Raw genomic sequence first — 12,169 nt, 5'->3', positions numbered from 1 at the left:
GCTTCTGGAATCCAACCTTTAGCCTGGACTGTTTTTCCCCTCTCCTCCTGTTTTACAACTGTCTTCCTGAATCTCTCTTTACCGTCTTCCTGGGACCCTTTCTTTAACTCCGCTATAGTAGATTTCCTATTTCCTAGATCCCATGTCTTTTTCTTGGTTTACTCCCTTGTTTGGTAGGAATGCCTTCTCCATTAGCTTCCTGAGAAAGGGTGCACAGAACATACATTTTTAAGGATCTTCATGGTTGCAAATGTCTTTGTGTTTCCTCGTGTTTAGTTGTCATATTTGTTTTTCTGAGTATAGCATGCTGAGTTGGAAATCATTTCCTCTTAGCATTTTGAAGGCATTCCTCTGTCACCTTTTAGCTTCCAGTTGCTGCCGAGAACTCCTATACCATTCTGATTGCTCAATTTTTAATGCAATCCATGTTTTTTTCTCTTTGGAAGCCTTTAGGGTCTTGTCTTTGTTCCAAGTTCTAAAGTTGAGCAATGGTGTGTGCCTTTGCGTAGGTCCATTTCCATTGGGTTGGATACTTAGGAGACCCTTTCAATCTGGAAATATACATTTATTGGTTCTAAGAAAGTTTCCTGAATTATTTTCTTTGACGATATCCCCCCCTTCATTTTCTCTCCTTTTTTCTAGAATGGCTATTATTCAGATGTTGGAAGTCCTGGGCAGATCCTTCAGTTTTCTTATCGCTTCTGTCCTAATTCCCATCTCTGTCTTTTTTGCTCTGCCTTTGGGAAACTTTTCTCATTCATCTTCCAACAGTTCTATTGATTTTTTTAATTTCTTCTATAGGATTTTTAATTCTCAAGAGCTATTTTGTTTTGTTTTTGGGTTTTCCAAATTTTCCTGTTCAACACCATCCTGCTTTTGCTTCAGGGATGCAAAATTGTACCATCATTAGAGTGCAGACTGAACCAAATCACTTGGGTTTAGATTGTACCTACTCGTTATATAAACTTAGGTAACTTCCTTAACCTCTTTGGGCCTCATTTTTCTCATCTTTAAAATGGGCATAACGATTATACCTACCTTACAGGGCTACTGCAAGGATTAAATGAATTTATTAATGGGAAGAGATTAGAAGAGTATCTCTATATAGCAAACACTAGGTATTGTCACCACAGTGTTTCTCTGACAACATTAGCAGTTTTTCTTCAAGCTTCCCCCCCGCGGCCCCGCATTGTCTTTGTTCCTCCCAAGGTTTTTACTGATCGGCTTTGGCATTCCTCTTTCAAGTTAGAGACTTCCTGCAAGTGTCTGCTGACCCTTGGTTATCGGTTCACGTTGAGGAGTCAGTATCAGACCTCTCTTCTTGGGCTGGCCGCAGTCCTCAGAGTAAGAGGGTCCAGTTTCTTGCCTAAGAGGTGGATAAGCCTGCCCGCCGTCATTCTGAAAGCTGGTGAGGGAGAGAACGACTTGCCCCAATAGTCAGAACACGGACTTCACTTAACCCCTTGTCCAGATGGTATTCGTATCTTCCACTCAACTCGACCTGGTAATCCCTTGTCTAGAGATCTTCACCAGGGACCATGCAGGGAACATCGGGATCCTGTCTGTAGTAAGTTGAGTAGTGTCACCCATTTCTGTCACCTGTATTTGGGCGTTTCTAGGGTGCACTAGAGGTTCTGGGCTCTCCCGTCCCTCATGCCACTGCCTGCTTAGTCTTTACGTTCCCAAGTCCGCCCAGTCAGTTACTACTCATTCACTTGTTTCTCAAAGGTGTGGTCTTGACACCTCTCCCATTCTCTCTGCCTTTGTGAGTTTGACTTTTAAAAAGTCCTTTCCTTTGTTTAATGATGTGTTAAAGGGGGAAGGCAAGCGTGTGTGTGTGTGTGTGTGTGTGTGTGTGTGTTCGGTCCACCATCTTTAAACAGAAGTCTCCGCGGAACATGTATTTTTTGTATTATTTTATTTATTTTTATACAGATTTTATTTTTAAGTAATGTCTCCACCCAACGTGGGGCTTGAGCCTACAACCCCGAGATCGAGAGTTGGGAGCTCTGCCAACCAAGCCAGCCAGGCGCCCCTGCACTTATATTTTAGATGTAAAGTTATATAAGAAATTCTACTGTGAATGCCTTTAGTCAGTTTGTTCCTTTGCTTAAGCTGTCATGTTTCCATTAGATAGGAAACCTTTTTCGTTCTCTAACATAGTTATTGCCATCCAAAAGTAGTACATTGTTCATGATCCCAAAAGTACTCATGTGGAAGTCAATGGAAGGGAAGAAGGAAGAAAGGAAGGAAGGAAGGAAAGACAGAAGGAAGAAAGGAAAGGAAAGGAGGGAGGCAGGGAGGGAGGGAAGGAGGGAGGAAGGAAGGAAGGAAGCAAGGAAGGAAGGCAGTCTATAAAATCCCAAAGTGAGAAAAAATGATGCCAGTTACATAAGACCAATGGTGGTCACTTGATGAATTAGTTGAGCCTTGAGCAGTGCACTGATGCCTTACTTTTCACAACTCTGAGTGGCTGGCACATTAGGACAGTCAGCTATCTTACCAAATCCCACTTTTACCTCCTCGATTTCTGATGGTTTGCTGGGAAGCAAATTTCTCCAAAGCCTAGCTTCCTATGGCTATATTAATGTGAAATGTAATAATACATAACTGTAAACTAGTTTATGTGATTCCCAAATGAATGAGTAGGGGGAAGGTAATTTATTATCAATTTGCATCAAATTTCAGTTAATGTAAAAAATGCAAAGCTTATTTTAATATACTTATTTCTGGGAAAGGCTTTCCATTAAATAGAGTGTCAAATGGGGGTAACGATTTGCCTGGGGAAGACTCCTTATGGTTTTGATATCTGGGCTCCCAGGGAGAAACCACAGGCTTTTGGAAGGCTTTTTGGTCAAGCCCCAGGTTCAATGCATAGTAGAGAGTTGAGTTTTTCAACTTCCCCGCTGGCTGGTGAAAACATCATGACGGATGATGACAATAGGTCCAGTCATCTCTTCCTGGGTGACATGAGGACCAGGACAATGACTGACAGAAGGAGTCAGGCTTGGGGTGGGGGGTGGGGGTGAGGCAGAATGTGTAGCCTTGATCTACAGTAGAAGTCCATAAACTTCTGATGGTCAAATCCTGTTCACCGCCTGTTTTTATCAAGTATGTTTTATTGGAACCTGGCCACACCCATTCCTTAGGTATTGTCTAGGGTTGCCTTCATGCTAAGATGGGGAGTTAAGCGGTTAGAACCAAAGCCAGGGGTGCCTGGGTGGCTCAGTCGGTTAAGCATCGACTTCGGCTTCGGCTCAGGTCACGATCTCATGGTTTGTGAGTTGGAGCCCCGCGTCGGGCTCTGTGCTGTCAGCGGGGAGCCTGCTTGGGATTCTGTCTCTCCGGCTCTCTCTGCTCCTCGCCCACTCCCCCACGCACCCTGTCTCTCTCAAAATAAATAAATAAACTTAAAAAAAATACCCCACAACTTGGTGGCTTAAAAGAGGAAGAATCACTTACTGATCTCACGAATCTGTAATTTGAGCAGAGCTTGGTGGGGAAGGCTCATCTCTGCTCCACGTGGCATCAGCTGGCACCGTTCGGCTTGGGAAGGGATGGGCCGCTTTTGAGATGGCTCCCTCAAACGGCTGGCAAGTTGGTGCTGGCGGCCAGTGGGGAGCACAGCCGGGCTGGGGACCAGGGCCCTCGTTTCCTGTCCACCACGTGGGCCTCTCTACAGGCTGCTCAGAAGTTCCTCACAGCTTCCAGTCTGGCTTCTAAAAGCAGACATCCCAGGAGACCGGAAGGAGACTATGGCCTGTTTCTTAAAACCTGGGCCTGGAAACAGGCACCCTTCCATCATATCTTACTGACCAAGGGGTCACAGAGCCCAGATTCAAGAGGAGGAGACATAGACTCACCTCTTGATGGAGGGGATGTCAGAAAATTGGGGGTGGGGGGTCAGGTTTAAAATCTGCCATAGAGAATGGTTAACGGCGGCCTAAACGACACCGACTTTTAGCTCCCCTCCCCCATGCTCAGAAGTCTGGAGCTAGATGTTTACAAGGTTGGTCAAGCTACCCAATAATTTTACCGGGGGCTACTCTTCTTCATTTTTCAGCTCTGCGATCTTTAAATTTTTTTTTAATGTTTATTTATTTCTGACACAGAGAGAGGCCGAGCGCGAGCGGGGGAGGGGCAGAGAGAGAAGGAGACACAGAATCCGAAGTGGGCTCCAGGCACTGAGCCCGTTCAGCTCTGCGATCTTTCGCGTGTCTCTTTCAATCTTTAAATCTGTCACCGCATGGTCGCAAAATGGCAGGTACAGCGCCAAGCTTTACGTCCCCACATAAATAGCGTCCTGAGCCGGAAGGAACAGCATGAGTAGGAAAGAACCTTCCCGGGATGTTTTCTCTTAGGAAGCGTCCAGCAGAGTTCCAGTTGGGACCTCTTATTCAGAATCGGGTCATGGGATCATTTCTTCCTCAATCACTAGCAAAGAGGATTGGGACTCCCCACGTATGGATTAGAAAAACTGTCCCTCTGAGGCTGGGGCAGGAGACCCACCTTTCCTGTTCACTCGCTGCCTGCCAGCAAATACCAGCTTCTGTTAGCAAGGAATAAGGAAGGAGAAGCTATTGAGTGGTCAACCGACGATCTCTGCCATGTTGGGTATTCTGTTACCGGAGGTCTTGGAGCAGTGGGGCCCCAAGGCGGAGGCCATGGCTCCAGGAAATGTGGTGGAGCTGGAACCTTTGCTGATGTGGTGGGCTTTCAACTCTGGGACCAGCCTTCAACTGGAGACCGTCGAGGTGAAAACCACGTAGGTTACGAGTTTACGTTCTCACGGCAAAACTCCTTCATTAACGCAGCTCTCGGTGAGGGTTTTGGAACCCACGTATCTTAGCCAGTTGAGACATCTCTTGAGGCTCTGAAAGCTGAGCAATTCAGGACAGCTTTCCTCTTTCCAGGTCCACAGAGAGGTGTCAGAATCTCCTGGAGATGCTCGTTAAAAACTCAGATTCCCAGGGGAGTCCGACCATCTCAGTCGGTAGAACATGCGACGTTTGATCTCAGAGTTGTGACTTTGAGCCCCAGGTTGGGTGTGGAGCCTACTTAAAAGCAAGCAAGCAAGCAAACAAACAAACACACACACACAAAACACAGATTACAAGTCCTCACCCTCAGAGATTCTGAGGGAAGGGTTCCCGGGATGAAGCCGCTAAGGGCAGTGCTGGGGTAGCCCCGGGCTTTTTTAGCAAGTGCTTGCAAGTAATTCTGAGGCCCAACCAGGTTTGGGAACCACTGGTTTACGGTTCTAGATGCAATTAAAGCCACCTGCAGTGCTAAGGAACAGCTGGGCTAGAGCTTTCAGCTCAGAGAGTCCCTGCAAGGACAACGTTTGTTGGTTCCTGTGGCACTTGTCTCTTGGGTGAGTGCAGAGGCTGGTTATCTTCTTATACCCTGACGTTTGGTGGGGACCCGTTTTTGTCTGTCTCCTAAGAAGTGGGGGCCCTCTGCAGTTTTTCCTGGAACCTTTCGAAGGGGTAATTACGAGGTTACCCCATCCCCACAGCACTCATGGGGCATCTGAGCAGCCTATCAACGTGGGAGCCTCCCGGGAGCCGTGCTGTGTTGGCATTGTATTGCTACAGTAACAAGCTACCACAAAAGTAGGGACTTTTTTTTTTTTTAATGCTTCCCTATTTATTTTTTGAGAGAGAAAGAGCCTGAGTAGGGGAAGGACAGAGAGGGAGGGGAAAGAGAATCCCCAAGCAGGCTCCGCGCGGTCAGCACAGAGCCCGATGCGGGGCTGGGGGGGGGGGGGGCTCGAACTCCCAAACCGTGAGATCGTGACCAGCACCGAAACCAAGAGTCGGACGCTTCACCGACTGAGCCCCCCCACCCTGGGCGCCCCAAATGTAGTGACTTTTAAAAACACGAGTTTGTTATCTTACAATTCTGAAGGTTAGCAACCTGAAGTGGGTCTCACTAGGCTGACAGCAAGATGTCGGCAGGGCTGTGTTCCCTTCTGGAGGCCTAGGGAAGAATCCATTTCCTTGCCTTTTCCACTTTCTAGCAGCTTCCCACATCCCGTGGCTCACGGCCCCTTTTGTCCATCTTCAAGCCAGCAATAGCAGGCTTCCGGCCTCCCTGCCCACTTCCCTCTTCTACTTGGAAGGACCCTTGTGATTACATCCAGGATCACGGCCCCATCTCAAGGCGGTTACCTTAATTCCATCGGTTGTATAAAGTAACATATTCACAGGTTCTGGGGACCAGGACGCAGACATCTTTGGGAGCCATTATTCTGCTTCCCACACTTGGCAATATAGCACTGTGAAGAGTCGTAGAGGAAATGACTTGAACTTCTGTAGTTCAAGAGCCATTCTCTTACCCAAATTGGCCTTTCCCCCTTGGGAAACAGGAGTTTTCCTGAATCCTTCGGCTGAGAGTGCCATTGCTTTGGGAGTCAGACCAGTTCCAGAGAGGGTTTCAAGGCAATTCCCCTGTCCTGTGGCTGGACAAAGGCACCCGAGCATATGGTGTGAGAGCAGGGGATTCCCTGATGCAGGTCATTTATTAAATGCCTTTTTCTTTCTCAAACTTGGAGACAGCTCTTGAAGCACGGGGCATTTGCTGCTGTTGTTGCTTTCCAGTAGCCGGAATGATGTGAAAATATATGTTAGAGTTGCCTACTGCCTCTGTCTTCCTTGGGGCATCCCAGGGGGACCCAGCAAGCCCCCCAACAACCTAACCCTAGGGCCCAGTGTCCCGTGGGTTGGGTGAAGGTCAAGGAGGTAATATAAACATTCTAATTCTGAATACACATTAGCTCTTTTTGTTGGGTTCCTTTCCCACCTGTAGGCCAACTGGGCATCCGGCCTCTTTTGCCTCCAAGGAGGCCTAAGAAAAGAAAATCACAATTCTGAAATCCTGTCGGGAAACACAGGGACGTGAGAATGGCAGATAAATTTTAGTTTATTAGAAGTCCGGATGTTCTAAAATTTTCAAAGAATTTTTGAAGTAGAAAGAATGGCAGTGTGGTCAGCCTTATCTCTGAGAAGTTTGAGCACCTCCAGAAAAAGCCCTTTGAACCATATAAGTGGCAGAAACATCAGGCTGGGCAGGAAATCGTCTTTTAGAACCAGGCTCGAGTCTAATGGACCGATAATCATTGAGGAAAAGGGCAATCGGTGAACTCAAACCGTGGGCTCTCAGCCCCACCTTCACTTGTTTCCTGATTTCCTGGCCCCTTCTGGTAGCCACACGGACTGACGGACAACAGTGACGCCAGACTTTCAGCTGCTGACGTCTACCCTGGGGAAAGGCATAGCACACACAGCCTGGCAGCTTCTTACTTAAATAGAACCCCCAACCCACCTGAAGCTGCCATGTGATAGATCAGAGAAGAAGGAAAACGGGGAAGCACGGTGGCCAGCAGACCCAAATCAAAACCACATATGCATGGTTTCCACCGCGCAGTATGAATTTTCCTGGTTCCCTGTCACTTGGCCGTATCTGCTTGCTTCAAGGTGAAGAACTTTCCAAGGAGACTTTGAGTCCATGCGGTCACCTAAAATGGATAATACAGACCCTACAGAAAATCCAGCCCGTGAGCTCCTTTCGGTATTTGTGCTATAAAAATTCTGTCATTCTAGGGGCACCTGGGTGGCTCAGTTGGTCAAGCGTCTGACTTCAGCTCAGGTCACGACGTCACGGTTCTTGGGTTTGAGCCCTGGGTCAGGCTCTGTGCTGACAGCTTGGAGCCTGGAGCCTGCTTCGGATTCTGTGTCCCCCCCCCCCCCCCCTCTCTCCCCCCCCCCTCCCGGCCCGCTAGCGCTCTGTCTCCTCCTCTGTCAAAAATAAATAAACATTTCAAAAAATTCCATCATTCATTTCTTCGTTCGTTCAAAGATGACTTATTGTGTATGTAACATGTGGTTCAGAGGCCGACCCTGGGACAAGTGTTTGAACTCAAGTAATTTATTCGGGAGGTGATTCCAGGAAGCGTCGGGGGCGGGGGGCGGGGAGCGGGGAGCAGGCAAGTGAGGCAGGGAAGAGAAGGCAGGCAGGGCAGAGCCTGCTATCCAGCTTGTGACCACCGTGGGCAATCAGGATTTAATATCACTGGGGATCTTCTCAGACCGATGTTGAGCACAAGCCCCAGTTTTCCCATGCAGGGAGGGGCAAGAGTATGCCAACTCCCTTCGGGCAGGATTCGAGGGCTGTTGGGCAGGGTGTCAATTCCGTACCTCTTCCAGGCTGCCGCCGGAGCAGAGACGTGGGCTGCGGGAGCCGGAGAAAACACTCGGGCCGCGATGCGAATGCTGCTCGCTGGAATTGGAGACACCTGCCCTGACGTGGTCAGGGCCGGGGGCACGGGCGGGCACGGGTGCCGTCTGCTCGCCTGAGTCTCAGCGTTAGTTGCTGGGAATGCACAGGGAGAGGACGCGGCCCCGCCATCAAGGAGCTCGGGGCTGGCAGAGGACAAAAGTGCGGTTTACGGTCACGATGCCGTATGACAAGTGCCGTGGCAGGAGTGAGCCCGGGATGCTACGGGGACGGGGGTGGGGGGCTACAGAGGAAGGGCGAGGGCAATGCTTCCCGGAAGGGGTGAGGCGGATTTGAGTCTTGCTGAATGAGGAGAAGGCGTAGAGGAGAGAAAGTCAAGAGACACGCTTTCCAGGTTAGGGGGACTTGCGTGTGCAAATGGATGAAGGCACAAGAGGGCATTTGGACAAATGTCCTTTATATTTTGTTTGTCATAGCATGCATTCTCTTTTACTGAGAGAAGCCCTTCTTCAGCTCTGCAACACCATCCGCCGTGCCCATTATTGGATGTCTAATGCACTCAACAAATTCTATTATTTTATGCTGGATGTATGGGGCTATCCGTTAATATCTGACAGTTATTACCCAGAAACTAAATGAACCTTGGAGTGAATATTTTCTTTTCCTTAAAAAAATAAAATAAAGAGAAAAGGTGAGATGTCAGGAAAAAAGAAAAAAATATTTTAGGCCGTGCATCAGATGCATGGCGTGCTTTTATAAAAAAAAAAAAAAAAAGCAACCCTGAAAAGATGTGAATTTGAGATGGGGCTAGGATGCATTCCCAAGACCAGCGTGGATGTCTCCCAGACGCCTGCAAATGGCTTATCAAAGGCTCCAGCTGCGGGCCGGACTCATTTGTCAAAGGCCTGACATCTGATGACGTCATAGCACCAGAAGCTCTCCCGGGCCTGGCTTAGACAAGGTATATTGGGAGAGCAGGGTGAGGTCACACCCCTGCCGACCCACAGGCTTCGTTTTCCGTCACCACCTGCTCCTTTTCTATGCGTTGAGTGGCTTGATGGCATTGCCGAGTTTGATGGCAACTGGGGGGGGGGGTGGTGGTGGGGTTGGGTTCTTAACTCCCTCAAACACCAGATTTTAAAATATGCATTAAAAAAACCCCACCCACGCCAAAAGGGCGAACCGGCCTCGGGCAAGATGATGAAGGAGGTAGAGTCTGTCTTCCTCTACCCGCGCTTCCCTCCTTTTCTGCATTTCTTTTCTGGTTAAGGAGGTTCTACGGTTTTGAGAGCCAATGTGAAAAGGTTGACCAGATATGTTTTTTTCCTGTGGGACTGGGCAATTGCTGTTACCCCAACACAGATGGATTTGCATTTTAAAAGGCAACCGTGGGTGGGGGCAAGGCTTCACACAAAAGGATGACTCCATAATAGGGGAAATTTCGGCACAGCGGGAGCTGGATTTGCTGGCTCTTTTCAAATCACACCAGATAGATGACTGTCTTGTTTGCCAATCGGGCAGATGACTTGGCTGCCATGGACGAGGCCGGATATTAGTCTAGGGTGTTACAAGTCTGGATGGTCCTGGATGGTCGAGAGGAACTCTCAGGGGACAGGGACTCCTGGGTGCTGATAACGTCTACTTCTTGATCTGGGGGCCGATTAAGTGGGTGGGTGTGCTTGGTGTAAATTCATCAAATAGAAAAACGAATCACGTGGAAAAAGTTTACTCTGAATGCTTAGCTTCGAAGTCTGGGGAAAGGGGTCTCGGTTCTGCGAGCCTCTACTCTTGGCACCTTGCACGGTACCACATGCTCGAGTATCGTCGATCCCCACCCCAACCCTCTGCATCCCGTAATGACATCCATTCCGTAGTTAGAGACACCAAGGCACGGAATGGCTTCCCCGCTTGCCCCGGATCACACAGCCAGTTAGCAGCAGAGGAGGGATTCCAACCCCAGTCTTCCAGCTGGACAGACCGTTGTTGGCTCTTTCAAACGGGTAATGCACAGGGGTAGAGGGCCCCCCTCCCTGCCGCCAGCACCGCAGATGGCCTTAGGAGGATCCCAGTTTGGTCAGGTGTCCCAGTGGCCTCTGTGTTTGCCTGAGAAGGGATGATTGTCAGGAGGGGAAGGCCTGGACAGGTGGCGGCTGGGGCGGGGTTGCTGAGATGGCAAGGCTCGGGCTGGGACATTCCAGAGCGGTGACAGTTCTCAGAACTTGGACAGGAACTGATGTTTGTGAGCAGGGACCCAGAGTAGCCGTGCACTCTAGGGAACGGTGAACTGCCTCAGGGCGTGGAGCAGTGTGGACACCACTGGGGCATGCCAAGGGCCCGGTTGGTTTTGACCGGAAATGGGAGGGGTCCTGGGAACCTTGAAGCTTCAAGAACCAAAGGGTTGGAGGGATGTTTCTGGCCTTCCTGGAACCTACAGCTGGGAAGCAAGGTAAGAAGACGAGGAAGGTGTGTACTTTACAAAGACGGTTAACAGCTCCGGCTGTCATTTCCACGACGTCTTCTGCAACGTGACCTGCGACTCCTCCATCAAGTCTGTCGCCATTCCTTTGACTCTGGAGAGACCCTCTGATACCTTTCTTTGATCGTTACAATATGCCGGAAGTGAATCTATATCCATTCTGGGTGTAGCCCCTAATTGGCCTGGTGGCTTCCTCTTGAGACACCTGCTCTTGGGACACTCCTCTCAGAACCCAGCTGCCATGTTATGGGAAGCCCAAGCCACGTGGAGACGCTCCCGTTGACAGCGCCGGCTGAGCTGTGGGCTGACAGCCAGCGTCAACCACCAGCCATGTGGACGTGCCATCTTGGGCATCCAGCTCGGTCCATGCTGCAGACGACTGCAGTTGCAGTCGCTTGAGAGACCCAAGTCGGAACCATTTAGCTGAGTCTAGTCAGCTCCCAGGATCGGAGAGACAATGATAACTGCTGTGTCGAGTCGCTGGGTGTTAGGGCTGTTCGTTCCACAAGAGCAACAGAAAAAGACAGGAGTCCCAAGGGATCGGAGGACTGGAGTGCTGCCAGTGTCAACCTGGGGTGTAAGAAGGAGAAAATGAAAGGAGTCTTCAAGCGGAGTATAAGTTAGATTCATAACAATGCCGACAAGGCCAGGAGCCTGGAGACAAGTGACCGCTTCCTGGACCTCGGTTTCCTCATCCATAAGATGGAGATGATTCATTTCACAAACACAGAATGGATCCCAACTGGGGTAGGCGACGTAAAGATCAACGTGCCCGCAGCCCTGGAGATCTTGTGCTCATTCAAAGATGAAATCAGGCACTGTGACGACGTTTGCATATAAATGCTTGTAAGTACATGTTAATTACATGCAAATCCCTTAGAGTAGTACCTAGCACATTCTAAGCTCCGATTTATGTCTGCTGTCATTATTATGCTCTGCCTGCCATTTAATTCTCTGAATAGCATCTGTGCCCCGATTGCAGCTTCAAAAAGCTAACTGGGTACAACTACTTTGGAAAACTGTCTGGCAACAAAATGAAACACATGCCTACCTATGGCCCAACAGTTCCACGGGTGGGTGTACTCCCAACAGAAACGGGTCCTCGTATCCACCCAAAGTCACACAGCAGAATGTTTGCGGCAACGGCCCCACGTTGGAGACAATCCAAGTGTTTATCAACAGACAGATAAATAAATTGTGGGACATTCAACGGATGGAATACCACTCAGTAGTTAAAAAGGGTGAGCCACCGTTTCACACAAACAGCCTGGATGAATCTGGCAGACAATGAATGAAAGAAGCCATACACAGGGGCACCTGGGTGGCTCAGTCGGTTGAGCGTCTCACTCGATTTCGGCTCAGGTCATGATCCCAGGGTCGTGTGATTGAGTCCCACATCGGGCTCCCCGCTGAGTGTGGAGCTCGCTTAAGATTCTCTCTCTCTCTCTCTCTCTC

Source organism: Panthera uncia, chromosome X (genome assembly GCF_023721935.1).
Source record: "Panthera uncia isolate 11264 chromosome X, Puncia_PCG_1.0, whole genome shotgun sequence".
Classification (NCBI taxonomy): domain Eukaryota; kingdom Metazoa; phylum Chordata; class Mammalia; order Carnivora; family Felidae; genus Panthera; species Panthera uncia.
This window is presented reverse-complemented; position numbering follows the sequence as displayed.